Source organism: Poromitra crassiceps, assembly GCF_964638095.1.
Source record: "Poromitra crassiceps genome assembly, chromosome: 6".
Classification (NCBI taxonomy): Eukaryota; Metazoa; Chordata; class Actinopteri; order Beryciformes; family Melamphaidae; genus Poromitra; species Poromitra crassiceps.
In genome coordinates, this window is record NC_139627.1 from 54,621,712 (window position 1) to 54,637,040 (window position 15,329).

At 43.5% G+C, this 15,329-nt stretch overlaps 1 protein-coding gene and 1 pseudogene across 2 annotated transcripts in view; one reads left to right on the top strand and one right to left on the bottom strand.

Moving 5' to 3' along the window:
• Positions 1 to 15,329, bottom strand: part of LOC310777980 (5-hydroxytryptamine receptor 2A-like) — a gene marked incomplete at both ends in the record, with an annotated part of 96,520 nt that overhangs the window by 27,318 nt on the left and 53,873 nt on the right. The gene's annotated exons all lie outside the window — the stretch shown is intronic.
• LOC310778761 (26S proteasome non-ATPase regulatory subunit 3-like) lies at positions 8,429 to 14,445 on the top strand (annotated as a pseudogene). The gene is made up of 4 exons: positions 8,429 to 8,461; positions 11,674 to 12,279; positions 12,324 to 12,449; positions 14,215 to 14,445. The product of its transcript is annotated as a 26S proteasome non-ATPase regulatory subunit 3-like (transcript).

Below are 15,329 nucleotides of genomic sequence, written 5' to 3' on the forward strand. Positions count from 1 at the left end.
GAAGTCAGCTCCCCAGACACTCTACAACTGGTATGAAGTTCATACAACATTATGTCCAATAATCTGCACTATCCCTTTAAGAGTAAGTGGGTTATAGCTCACTCAGATAAACATGTGAATGTTGTGTGATATGCAAAGATTGTTGGTTCAATCCCAGCCTCAGGCAATTTCTTAAAAAGTACTCGCATTATAAGCTGCAGCAGTGATCCTTCTTTATCATCACCAGTAGTTTGAACACTGATAGAAATAAGCTGATGAAGGAGACTAGTCAGTCCCTGACTCTAGCTCAACTCACTGGTACAAATCTCACCTGTCTCACTCTTTATGCTCTGTGTTATTGTCAGTGTGAATACAGTGTGTAGAAATCAGAAGCTTAACTCCCAACAGCTCATAGCTCAGTCGGCTGTGTCACTGTCTCTGTCTGACAGGTAGACTGTTGGTTCGATTCCAGATGGAAGATACATATTACAGCACTGCCCTGTCTTTAACATCACCAGCGTAGCGCCTCCTACAGGCAGATACACAGAGCGACACAGCGCCTCCTACAGATCCACAGAAATGGACACTGTGGACAGACTGCAAAGAGATCCAGACAGCGGCAGCCAGGGAGGCACTTCGGACAAAAAACTTACTTCCCATGTCAGTAAAGTTTCATCTCTCTGTGGTTTTCTGTCTCATAACCCTCAGCTCATGTCTCTGCAGAGGTCAGGGGGGGAGAACAGACTGCCTTAGCTCCAGGTAGTGGCAGCGGAGCTGGAATCGAACCCACAACCTCTGGCCCCGGTGTCTCTGTGTGTATTATTCCTTCACACCACCAGCTGCCCTTCACACTCACAGCTCTTCTCCGGGCGCTCTTGTCTCTTCTCTCTGCCTGTCACCATTCAAAACTGACTGAGGCTTGAACCCACGACCGCAAAAGTGGCTGAGGTCTCAATATTGCCGGGCAGCAAGCCTACTCACTCCGCAAAGGCTGGGGAACATTAGTCCGTAAAGAAGGGGGGGGGAAAGGGGAGAAAGGGGGAAGAAGGGGGGGAAAAGGGGGAGGAAAAGGAAGAAAAATTGGGAGGACGCAGGTTCGAATCCAGCTGTGGACTTACTTGAATTTTGTCCAATGTCATTCAGTTATTGCCTTGGTGCTCTGAAACGATGTCAATGTGCTGCAACTCAAATCTAATTAAACTATAATGTGATTTTGATCAACTTTTAATGCACCATCACATTAGGCTACTTGTGTAAAATGGAAGAGACAGGTTTACAATCCCACCTCAAGCATGTTGGTAAATATGCAATGCATGGTTTTAAAACTGGGTCTTTATTATTGTAATAGGGAAAGAAAGTATGCACTTTAAATATTTAGTTTTTTTAGGCTATCTCAAAAGTGGGTAATGCCCTAAAGAAAAGTTGAAAGTAATGATTGAATGAGTGATAACTGATTTGAGCACTTTATTGGTCATTCAGTCAAGTATAAAACGTATTGGCTATAATGTATTATGTAGTAGATTTAAATATCATGGTATTATCAAAGACACGAAGAGAGAATACATTTCAAATAAATTCATAATTTACAAAAACAAAACGATTAGACAATGTGCAATCTAAATCAAATAAAGAACACAGTGGACAATGAATAATAATAAACAGCAATGAAAAGAAGAAAAAGAAGAAAAGAGACAGAGAGGGTCCTTTGAATGAGAGTTCACTTGTCTGACCCCAGAGTGTCCAATCACAGCTAGAGAGCAGGAGCTGACACAACCAAATGGCAGCATCAGAAAGGGTCAGTGTGAGTGTAACTTTGTGTAGATCAGTGTCGAGTGTGTGTGGTGAGTGTAACTTTGTGTAGATCAGTGTCGAGTGTGTGTGGTGTGCAAAAAGCTGGCATCTGTATGCTGCCATCATGCTGGCGTCAGCAGCTCCTGGGTCCAGGTCTTGATGATGGTGGGTTGTGTTGGAGGCGAGCAGGCTCAGTCTGCAGACACCACACTGACACTTCACCACTGTAGGGAAAACACAAACATGGGACACATCAGACTGATAGATACACGTTGTAGATGATAGATGAAAAGAGACATAGTTGGCATGGATTAAACAGGATGAATCACATTTTTGATGTAGATCCTGGACCTGTTTTAATGCCAGGTGTAAATTGAATCCAGCTAAGTAAGTAAGCAATTAACTAAGAAAGTAACGTTTATTTGTAACGTTTATTTATATAGCACCTTTCACAGAGCAGTCACATTGACTGGTGATGTAGGGATGGATCAGGTCACAGATTTACACAGGTGCCTGACCATGCAGGGCTTCATAAGTGATTACAAGAACCTTAAACTTGATGGAAGCCAATGTAAGGAAGCTAAGATGGATGTGATGTGACATGTCGTGCTGGACTAAGCAGCTGTGTCCACAGGGAACGTCTGTTTGAGCTGCCAGCGCCTTTCTGCAATTCATTCTCTATGGTAAGGACGCTCTAGGAGCGCTCCTCTTCCCAGCACCGCACCTGGTGTTTAAACGCTCTCGATGGCTAGTGTTTTTGGGCAGGGTGCTCTGGGCGCCTCAAGCAGAGAAAAGTTACACTTTTGGAGAGGCAGGCTACTCATCAATGTCAATTTTTTTCAGCAGCAACAAATAAATGCTGTGTCTGTGCACGTTGGAAGCACTCTGGACATGATTTCCAAAGCATTCTGACCTGGGAAAAAAACAAAAAACAAAAAAACAATCCCTGTGGGCATGCGGCCTTAGTCAACAGCAGTGTACTGGACCATTTGTAGACAGTCCAGGGACCGGTGAGGCATGTCAAAAGGGAATTTCAGTACTCCAGGTGGGATGATACAAAAGGCATCAATAATAATCTGTGTGACACACACAACAGACCTGAGTGTTTGTTTCTAAAATGTGTGTGTGTGTGGGGGGGGGGGGGGGGGGGTGGCATGTACAGGACAATGACTTAACTTGATCAAAGGACATAGCCTGATCAAAATAACACCAATATTTCTAAGATTAGACCATACAGTTAAACACTGAACAACCTTGGAAATGATTTTGTCTGAAGCAATAGTAATGACTACTTGAGTCTTGTCTGTGTGAGGTTGTTAAAACGTTTTTAACACAATCTGGACAGGAGACACAATCAGGTACTCACTGTCAGGAGTCGTGCAGGCTGGTCCACGCTCGCTGTAGCAGGTGGGATGTGTGCCTGTGCAGATAAGATGTGGTGTGCTGCTGGATGACGAGCAAGAGCTCCTTCAGATACTCCAATGCCTGGGACACGCTGTCTGGAGTGTAGGTGCTCACCTTGAGAAAGACACACAGAGGGAAAAATAAGTCCCAGTGAAATTAAATATGACTATTTCACCTTGTTGGCCAAGGAGGCATGAGTGGGTGAAGGTGAGGTCATACCTGAAGCCCTGCTTGGAGTAGAGAGTCACCTTGCTCCATCTTGCTGGGATACTTCAGTAATCCCTGAGCTGTGCAGATACCTGGCTGTGGCAGTCTGAAACACACAATGCACATACGGTAACTGGACTTGCATACATGTCATGTACCATCACATACTGTACCTGATGTTACAGTGTATTGTGTTAGGGTCATGTTGTTAACTTGAACATGGATAAGCCATATAATCTTACCTTATAAAGGTCATGCCATCTCTCTTTTTTTGGGCAAGGAGCAGGTATGTTTCCCTCACTGGATGGCCATACCAGACACCCCAGTAGAGAGCCACTCAGTGTCACCTGCCATAGCCTTGTTGTTTCGTAATGACATCTGAAATTATGTACAGTAGACTAAATTATACTTACAGCAATAAACAAACATACATTAGATACTAAAAACATACAAACAGAAACACAGGCATAGACAGGCATTTAATGTTTATATCAGTACCTGCTGTTACTTTTATCTGTGTATGAGTTTCTCATTATTACTGATAACAAGGTTTACTATTTCTTATTTAGCTGTTAACGTTAACGTGAACTTGGGTTCAGATAGCGAAAACACAGCCACAGCTAACGCTAGTTAGCTTCTCGTTACGTTATGCTGTGATATTTACGTCAAAGACCGCGATCAAAAATATGCGCAAATATCAACGATATGGCCAAAGTGGACGTGAAATATGTGTATTTAATTAAAACATGAAAAGGATCGGCAGTTGCTTACCTGTAACGTTGTGTAGGGATAATAATAAGAGCTAATGGCTAGCTATCCGTTAGCCAAACAAACCACACACTGGGGTACTTCCGGTGAAGAAGAAGAGGGCGGTGACCTCTCGGCGGTCGGATTCGCTGGGATTGGCTGAATGAAAGATTGGATTCGCCTTCTGATTGGATGGCTTTGTGAAAGATTCACTTGGTCATTTGATAGGCTTCTGAATTATTAGGCTCGCCATGTGGTTGGTTCTTGAAAGATTAGGCTCGGCATGTGGTTGGCTTTAGAAAGATTGACTTCGCCCTGTGATTCGTCGACTTGTACAGACGAGCAGTGGTTAGGTACCGCACCAAGTCAGACTGATTGAATTAGGTTTTCTCAGGGCTTTAAATGACTCTTTCCTCTGGCTGTTGACATTCAAAACTGACAGGATCGAACCCACAACCTCAAAAGTCACTGAGGCTCAAACCCACAAGCTCCAAACTGCAAAACAGCAATCCAACTCTCTGAGCTAGCGGGTCATAGTGATTAAGACTAGAAGATTAAAGTATAGTCTTTATGCATCTTAAAATATGTTTTAAAGGGACCTTTTAAGTTGAATAGTATTTGATTTATATTAATATGACGTGAGTTTCTATTCGCCTTGCGCAGAAAACCTTCTACTTTTATACTTGAGTACATTTCAGAGCCTGTACTTTTTTCCTTTTACTTGAATAATTAAGTTGAATCAGTACTTATGCTTTACCAGTCTTTTTTTACACTAATAACTGTACTTCTACTTAATCAGAGCAACAATGTGATTACATTTGGAATGACAAGAAAAAATTACACTGTGTCTGTGCAATAGGCTAAGTAGGCCTAAATAACTCAGATATAGGGTTTGCAATTGTAATGTTCCATATAATGAAGTATCTCATGCTTGTTGATTTAATGATTGTTTTGCACCTGCTGCTCACGTTATGAACAAATACTTAGATGACCATAGCCTCAGCAACAACTAACTGCAGTCATGTATGAATGTTAGCTTTCCAGCAAACACTAATATCTATAGACCAAATCACTGTGACGTCACCATGTAAACAACATTACTTCCGCGTACCACTTCGGGAAGGAGGCAGGTTTAAATGTGCGTGTTGTCAAATAAATGCTGTCAAACCCTCTCGTTGTTTTCGGCCGACTACTTTCAATTTAAATGTTCAAACGGTTGGTAAACATGCTTGTCCGACGTATCTAGCCTTTCTTCTGTGTTTGTTTTATGTAGTGTTAGCTTGCTAACAACATTTGTTTACAACTGTCAAACTCGCTGTTTTTTTGCAGACTCGTTAACGTTAGCTACAGAGCTAACGTTACAGACAGAGCTACTGACGCCACGTTAATTTAATTTAGCTTCAACTCTACTCTGGTCTGGTCTGGTCCAACAGGTAAATTAGCTAGTCTGGTCTCCACTAACGTTAGTGAAAGTGTCATTATGAATTATATTAAACAACAACACAACACGAACAAACCATTTTTGTCTTCTTTGTCTGTTTTTGTCTTCAACACGGCTTCAGGCTGTACATGGTCGCTTCAGGTGCATGCCAAAGAAGAGGCGAGAATGCTATATAACGTTCTAGGTAAGATGCACAAAGTTTAATTTATACAACTTGTAATAGCAATTAGCAAGCAACTTTGACGTCAGCACCGCTAGTCTCTACATTGGTATTTCTCGGTTCTGTACGGGTCCGGTATGCTCGGTTCTTCGGGGACGGGGGCCGACATTTATCGGTTCTGACGGGTCCAGCTCTCAGCTTTCTAATAATAGACGGGTCCAGTGATTAAGGTGAAACCGTTTGCTACACCCTTCCATGAAGTTGAATGAAAATCAGTCCAGTGGTTTTTCCGTAATCTTGCTAACAGTAACATTTAAACAAATTTAGACAAACGCCACCGGAAACATAACCTCCTTGGCGGAGGTAGGTAGGTAATAAGGACAGGGACCGCCAGTAAAAATAGCAATATTAATTGGGTACCTGAAAAGGAAGACTCACAATTTCACAAAAGCACAGAATAATGAGATGACTGACACCCAAATCCTCTTGCCAACGTGCCAATATGTAGATGTCTGTTTGTATGGCTTCATGTAGATCTAAAGTCTGTTCATGGGCTTCAGACGTAGATCTTTGGTAGATGTAGTTTTGTTATTGGTGTTGGCAGTGGGCTTGTTAAGATTATTTATTCCTTCCTGGCAGCAGTAATTTGTTTCACTACTTGTTATATCATCTTTGCGTCACTCCACCACCGTCTCTTATCACCAAAAATCAGGATAACTCGGTTACTGCTCCAGTAAATGACCATGAACTCAAACAGCATGTCATGTTCTGGATGACAGGAACATGACATGCTGGTACATGCTGTTACATTACATGCTGTTACATTACATGCTGTTACATTACATGCTGTTACATTACATGTTGTTACATTACATGCTGTTACATTACATGTTGTTACATTACATGTTGTTACATTACATGCTGTTACATTACATGCTGTTACATTACATGTTGTTACATTACATGCTGTTACATTACATGCTGTTACATTACATGCTGTTACATTACACGTTGTTACATTACATGCTGTTACATTACATGCTGTTACATTACATGCTGTTACATTACACGTTGTTACATTACATGCTGTTACATTACATGCTGTTACATTACATGCTGTTACATTACATGTTGTTACATTACATGTTGTTACATTACATGTTGTTACATTACATGCTGTTACATTACATGTTGTTACATTACATGCTGTTACATTACATGCTGTTACATTACATGCTGTTACATTACATGTTGTTACATTACATGCTGTTACATTACATGCTGTTACATTACATGTTGTTACATTACATGCTGTTACATTACATGTTGTTACATTACATGCTGTTACATTACATGTTGTTACATTACATGCTGTTACATTACATGTTGTTACATTACATGCTGTTACATTACATGCTGTTACATTACATGCTGTTACATTACATGTTGTTACATTACATGTTGTTACATTACATGCTGTTACATTACATGCTGTTACATTACATGTTGTTACATTACATGTTGTTACATTACATGTTGTTACATTACATGCTGTTACATTACATGTTGTTACATTACATGTTGTTACATTACATGTTGTTACATGTTACATGCTGTTACATTACATGTTGTTACATTACATGCTGTTACATTACATGTTGTTACATTACATGCTGTTACATTACATGTTGTTACATTACATGCTGTTACATTACATGCTGTTACATTACATGCTGTTACATTACATGTTGTTACATTACATGCTGTTACATTACATGTTGTTACATTACATGCTGTTACATTACATGCTGTTACATTACATGTTGTTACATTACATGTTGTTACATTACATGCTGTTACATTACATGCTGTTACATTACATGCTGTTACATTACATGCTGTTACATTACATGCTGTTGCATTACATGTTACATTACATGCTGTTACATTACATGTTGTTACATTACATGCTGTTACATTACATGTTGTTACATTACATGCTGTTACATTACATGTTGTTACATTACATGCTGTTACATTACATGTTGTTACATTACATGTTGTTACATTACATGTTGTTACATGTTACATGCTGTTACATTACATGTTGTTACATTACATGCTGTTACATTACATGTTGTTACATTACATGCTGTTACATTACATGTTGTTACATTACATGCTGTTACATTACATGCTGTTACATTACATGCTGTTACATTACATGCTGTTACATTACATGCTGTTACATTACATGTTGTTACATTACATGCTGTTACATTACATGTTGTTACATTACATGCTGTTACATTACATGTTGTTACATTACATGTTGTTACATTACATGCTGTTACATTACATGTTGTTACATTACATGCTGTTACATTACATGTTGTTACATTACATGCTGTTACATTACATGTTGTTACATTACATGCTGTTACATTACATGTTGTTACATTACATGCTGTTACATTACATGCTAGTGGAGGAACTTTCAACCAGTTCTCATCATAATCATCTGTGTCAAAGATGAGTGATTGTGAGAACAAAGCGGGGCTGTTGGGCTGGGACATTCAGGGGGGTTGAGAACAACAGTAATTGCATTAATAACAAGAAGTGCAAATTGGCTTTATTCCAGGCAGCATGTGTTACTGATGATGATGTTAGGCCGTGTGTCCATATGGCATCTAAGCAGTATGCGGGCACCTACCTACGGCCATCTAGAGAAAGTGCGCTGCAACCAGTGTATTTTTTTCAGACCGCGCCGGCTCCCAGCGCTTCCAGCTGAAAATATCTGAACTTTTCAGAAAGACGCTGGTGTCGGGCGCTCCGTTTCATGCAACTAATCATAATGGAGAAACTATCACAACAGAGACAGAAAGTAGGGCTGGGCGATATATCGAATATACTCGATGTAACGCGGCTTGTGCCACGTGAGATGTAGAAATGACTATATCGCGAACATTCGAGTATAATTGTCACGCATTGTTTATAACTTAAGCCGCCGGCATGACTCGCTTCACGTTTCCTCTTGTCAGCTCTCTCTCTCAAGGGAGAGCTCAAGTCACACTCAGGAAGGGAGGGGGAATCACATGGATACGTCAAACGCGTCAAACCGCGTCAGACACACCCGTCCTTAACCTATGTGCGATTCGAAATCACGCGTCCGCACCTATGGTCCGCACCAACCCAAGGAGGCGCAGCTAGCGAAACATGGCCGCCTCCACTGTGGCTGTTGACAGTTTCAAATTATAACAAAACAACCACTATTGCGATTTGCAATACATGTCCCGCAAGGTTTCTGAGATTAGGGGAAAGTCTGAGCTGGCGTTACGCTAAACCAACGTGGGGAGGAGGCAGCGGATTTGTTTGGCGTTAACGTTAGCTGTTGTGATGGGGGCTAACGTTAGCTAGCTGGTTGTGGCTACCTAGTTCAGCAAGCAGCGCTCCACAAGCTTATTGTGACCAAAATCCCCGCATTTAAAGCACTTCATACTCCCAGAGCTGGCGTAAACCATAGAGAACCTCATGCATTACTCAAAATGAAACGTCCAGGGTTTGTGTCTCCGGTCTCCAAAAGCAACTAACGCTAACGTTACATGCAAGCTAATGTAGCTAGCTGCAGGGCTGTCATGATCTATCAGGAAAACGAATGCGCACATATGTTGCCGTCATGCCAATAAGAGTCTAAATGTAATTTTTTATGTTTGATCTGCAGACTAAGCAGGCTTTCGGTTCTATAAAAGCCATTATTTTTTGTATTGACTATTGAGTGATACACTTTACTAAAACAATCATATTAGGCTATATCAGAATAGTGATGTCAGATTTGCGTAGGTCAGAGCTATGGAATATTAAATCATCCATCTTTGCTCACTATCTGCCCTTCTTATTTTTTACCCCAGGTGTGCATAAAATACAGGTTAAGAACTTATGGAAAAGTCATGGAAATCCATTGGTCAAAATGTGTATGAACCCTGAAGGGTTAAATTGAGCATTTATGAGAGATTTCAAAAATATCGAGATATATATCGTGTATCGCGATATAGCCGAAAAACATTGCATTTCTTTAGAGGCCATATCGCCCAGCCCTAACAGAAAGGCTCAATTGTGGGAGCAGATTGGCTGGACACTGAGGGCCCTATTCTCCCACAGGCCTTAGGCGCAAAAACGGGCGTTAAACGCAAAACAACTTGCCTTGCGCCTGCCTCGGGAGGATAGCAACATGGTTTTAGGCCCCGAAATGCGCTTTAAGCCAAAGAGGCGTGGCGCAGTGCCAGAATGGGCGTTTTGGCCTTAAATACCGGCCTAACGATATCTTCCCCCCTTACTGATCACTGATGATGTCTTCAGTCATCTGGCAAATATATTACCAGGCAGCTCGCTGCCGGCCACTGATGATGTCATTGTCCTCAGGCTTGTGAGTCAGTCAGCCTTTCGAGTGATGTGAGCACGCGCGGCCTGCTATTGGTCCGTGATCAGTGGACAAGCGACCTGTCAATCACGCCCCAAAACATAGTCTGCAACTACAATGTCTGAAACTAGTGATAGAGACCATAAACACATTAGGAAAGTGTTTACTGAGGCCATACTTGAGGCTTCAAAACAGAAGTCCACAAACCAATGGGTCGCCCCCTGCAGGCAAAGAGGACACTCTTTGCTCTTGGCTTCAATTTTGACAGCGCTACCCCCTTGTATGTAACACATTGATGTGTCATGAATGGTTTACACCTTGATTAGGGGATGCAGAAAGCTTTATAAATGAATTGTAAATTATTTACACATAATTTAGAACAGGTGAGGAACACTTTATTTACTTAAGGTTTATAGATGACTTACAACACATTTGTGATATGTTAACATATTAATAATCTACAAATGTATATTCATGTTTTGTAAGTGGTTAGTTCATAATTAACTAAAGGCTTATACATTACTTATGACTGGACGTTATTATAAAGTGTTACCTGTTTGGATTGCTAATATTATCAGTAAATCTGAAATAGTAAATTGTCACACTGTCACTTCCGTCTTACTGCTTGCTAGTTGATGTATTTCATTTTATTATTACGCCGTGGCCACTAGGGGCCAAGGCGTGTATAAGAGGGTCTGTCTGTCTGTCCGCATGAAACAAAGAAAGTAGACACCAAGCAACTGTGATATCATCAGTGAATTGTGTCATCAGTGACTGATGTCATCAGTGAAAATGTCATCAGCGATGTCAATTGGGCAATTGCAATTGTGGTGTCATCGGTGATGATGTCATCAGTAACTCATGTCATCAGTGATAATGCCATCAGTGATGTCACTTGGGCAATTATGATGTCACTGGTGAAGATGTCATCAGTAGGGATAGTAATTGATACGATACATATAAATACTCTTATCAATACTACGCCATAATTTGGCGCAAAAAATGAAGACATGACATGGAAATGTGAATTTTATTACTTTTTTGCTTTTTAAAATCCTGTGAAGGCTATTTCACCATTGCAAATACATGACAATTTATTAGCTGCAGCCAGCATGGCCAGCAGCTCCTCTATAAATCACTTTGTTGGTTGGCTGGTTGGTCCACATTGGTTGGTCCACAAAATCAGTCTCAATGGAGTGGATGACATCACAGTGGTGTGGATGTCACACTCTGACTGACATCGCAAATTCACACTTGTTGAACTCTAGGTCACCTAGAGACGCGTCACTGATTCCACTTTATACTGTAGTCTGTATGCTTCAGAGCATTATATCTTTGCTGAGGCTTATTTTCATTTACAAGATGTTTTCATCATCGAGTCTGGATAAATTACACCATTTTCCTGAGACAAACAGTGCGCTGGTAGACTGGTAGAAACCATCTGGTTTCCGCCGCCTGGCCCATATCCAACGTGTACGGGCCAATCAGGGACCGGCCTCCTAGATGACATTGTAACCGGCCAATCAGGAATGCCGCTGGCAAATCAGTGAGGAGCATGTGAAGCAGGTGGAGAAGGCAGTGTCGGGGAAGGAGCCATGGTTTGTCTTGTTCTGCGCATGTTGCCATCCACCAGCCGCCGGTTCAACTCCAACGTACTGCACAAGGCTTTCTCAGGCTTCTACACCAACAATGCCAAAAACTATCTGCTGGGCTTTCTGGAAGAGCCCATGGAGATGGTGGAGGCCTCCACTCCTCTCCTGCCTGAGGTAGAAGCATACCTGCAGCAACCCCTGGTGGTCTACTTCACCAACAACAAGTGACACACTGAGGCCCAGAAAGTGTCAGATGACCTTCAGAAGATCGACTCTCAGAACCGCAGAGCGGTCGAGTCTATGAGTTCCTTTATCAGCTGGACACCATCCGCAGCTTCCTCCACACCCAGCTGCATACGGCCACGATGCGTCATGACGCCGATGGCCAGGCTGTCCTACTGAACCTACTGCTGAGGAACTACCTGCAGTTCAACCTGTATGACCAGGACGAGAAACTGGTCTCCAAATCCGTGTTCCCCGAGCTGACCAGCAACAGGTACAGGCCAGGTACTCCTGGTCATATTAAGGCCGTCTAGTTGGAGTATTCTGAGGCCAGGAGGACTCTGACCAATGCCCTGAGGAAAGTATTCTGAGGCCAGGAGGACTCTGACCAATGCCCTGAGGAAAGCTCTGAGGAATGCCCTGAGGAAAGCTCTGAGGAATGCCCTGAGGAAAGCTCCGCAGCACACCGCCGTCGGCTTCAAACAGACGGTCCATAATAATAATGATCGTGGTGGATTTGTTGGGCAAGATTCCAGACAGACTGTAGTTCGGACAGCCATCGCTCAAGAGATCCCTTCTTCCTAACACAGGCAGTGAGGACTTGTAACCTGCAGTCCCTTCTTCCTAACACAGGCGGTGAGGACTTGTAACCTGCACTCCCTTCCTCCTAACACAGGCAGTGAGGACTTGTAACCTGCAGTCCCTTCCTCCTAACACAGGCAGTGAGGACTTGTAACCTGCAGTCCCTTCCTCCTAACACAGGCAGTGAGGACTTGTAACCTGCAGTCCCTTCCTCCTAACACAGGCAGTGAGGACTTGTAACCTGCAGTCCCTTCCTCCTAACACAGGCAGTGAGGACTTGTAACCTGCAGTCCCTTCCTCCTAACACAGGCGGTGAGGACTTGTAACCTGCAGTCCCTTCCTCCTAACACAGGCGGTGAGGACTTATAACAGACAGTCCCTTCCTCCTAACAGGCGGTGAGGACTTGTAACCTGCAGTCCCTTCCTCCTAACCGGCGGTGAGGACTTGTAACCTGCAGTCCCTCCTAACACAGGCGGTGAGGACTTATAACAGACAGTCCCTTCCTCCTAATAGGCGGTGAGGACTTGTAACCTGCAGTCCCTTCCTCCTAACACAGGCAGTGAGGACTTGTAACCTGCAGTCCCTTCCTCCTAACACAGGCAGTGAGGACTTGTAACCTGCAGTCCCTTCCTCCTAACACAGGCGGTGAGGACTTGTAACCTGCAGTCCCTTCCTCCTAACACAGGCGGTGAGGACTTATAACAGACAGTCCCTTCCTCCTAATAGGCGGTGAGGACTTGTAACCTGCAGTCCCTTCCTCCTAACACAGGCAGTGAGGACTTGTAACCTGCAGTCCCTTCCTCCTAACACAGGCAGTGAGGACTTGTAACCTGCAGTCCCTTCCTCCTAACACAGGCGGTGAGGACTTGTAACCTGCAGTCCCTTCCTCCTAACACAGGCAGTGAGGACTTGTAACCTGCAGTCCCTTCCTCCTAACACAGGCAGTGAGGACTTGTAACCTGCAGTCCCTTCCTCCTAACACAGGCAGTGAGGACTTGTAACCTGCAGTCCCTTCCTCCTAACACAGGCGGTGAGGACTTATAACAGACAGTCCCTTCCTCCTAACAGGCGGTGAGGACTTGTAACCTGCAGTCCCTTCCTCCTAACCGGCGGTGAGGACTTGTAACCTGCAGTCCCTCCTAACACAGGCGGTGAGGACTTATAACAGACAGTCCCTTCCTCCTAATAGGCGGTGAGGACTTGTAACCTGCAGTCCCTTCCTCCTAACACAGGCGGTGAGGACTTGTAACCTGCAGTCCCTTCCTCCTAACACTGGCGGTGAGGACTTGTAACCTGCAGTCCCTTCCTCCTAACACAGGCGGTGAGGACTTATAACAGACAGTCCCTTCCTCCTAACAGGCGGTGAGGACTTGTAACCTGCAGTCCCTTCCTCCTAACACAGGGAATGAGGACTTGTAACCTGCAGTCCCTTCCTCCTAACACTGGCGATGAGGACTTGTAACCGGCAGTCCCTTCCTCCTAACACAGGCGGTGAGGACTTGTAACCGGCAGTCCCTTCCTCCTAACACTGGCGATGAGGACTTGTAACCGGCAGTCCCTTCCTCCTAACACAGGGAGTGAGGACTTGTAACCTGCAGTTTGACGGGTGTGCGTATGATCAGTCTGTCCTACTCTCGTATCTTACTGGCTGACACCGCATCCAAACTGCAGCTGGAGAGTCCAGAGGAGGCAGAGTTCATTGTGGCTAAGGCGATACATGACGCAGTGATCGAAGCCAGTAGTAACCATGAGAAGGGCTTTGTCCAGGACACAGGACCAGGGAGCCTCAGCTGGCTTTCCACCAGAGGATCTCCTTCTGCCTGGACATCCACAATATGTCAAGGCAATGAGGTTCCCTCCCAAAGCCTACAACAAGGACCTGGAGTAGCATCGAGAGCGTGAGCAACAGGACCAGGATTTTGCCAAAGAAACAACAAATGATGAGAGTTTCTCATGAACCTCCCTGTTACTTCCTGCTTCCTGTTTTGTTTCTATTCTGCCGTTAACAGATCATTAATCCACCTTTCTTATCCACCTCTCTCTCCCAGCCCTTCAAACCTCATCTTAAAATGCTATACTCTCCTATAAGCATGTGTATGTTCTGACTGTGAGGCAGGGAGAATAAAGCAAAATAAACCTTTTTGTTTATAAAAAACAAGCATGAATTGAATTTGCAATAGACGCACTGATTATGTCAGTGATGCCATTAATCCTTCCCTGCAGAGGCTCGAGATCTCCACACATTCTATGGATAAGTGATCACCACCATCAAAGACATGTATGTTAGGGTTAAGACTCCTGTCAGCGCCCCTGAGCAAGGCACTGGCAAAAGAACTGGAGTTGGTCCCCGGGCGCCGCACTGCGGCTGCCCACTGCTCCTAGTTCTAGGAAGGTTCCTAGTAGAGGATGGGTCAAATGCAGAGGATGAATTTCCCCACCGGGATAAATAAATAAAGGATAACTTAACTTAACTTATATCATCAGTGTCATTAGTGATGATGTCATCGGTGATTTCACTCGAGCAATTGTGATGTCGTCAGTGATGTTGACAGTCATGTCAATACAAGGGATCAGTGTTGGTAAACAAACGGCAGCTTATAATGGGACCCTATGGAGCCATAGGGCCATACTTTGTTCAGCACAACTCAATACTAGTTAACTGCTGCAGTTCCGGGTGGCATATCCGGGTGTCGTGATGTCACACTGATCCGTCCTATAGTGATTAGTCAATAATGATTTTACAGTAAAGGGGCGAAACTCCAACAACTTCCTGTCGATGGTGGGGG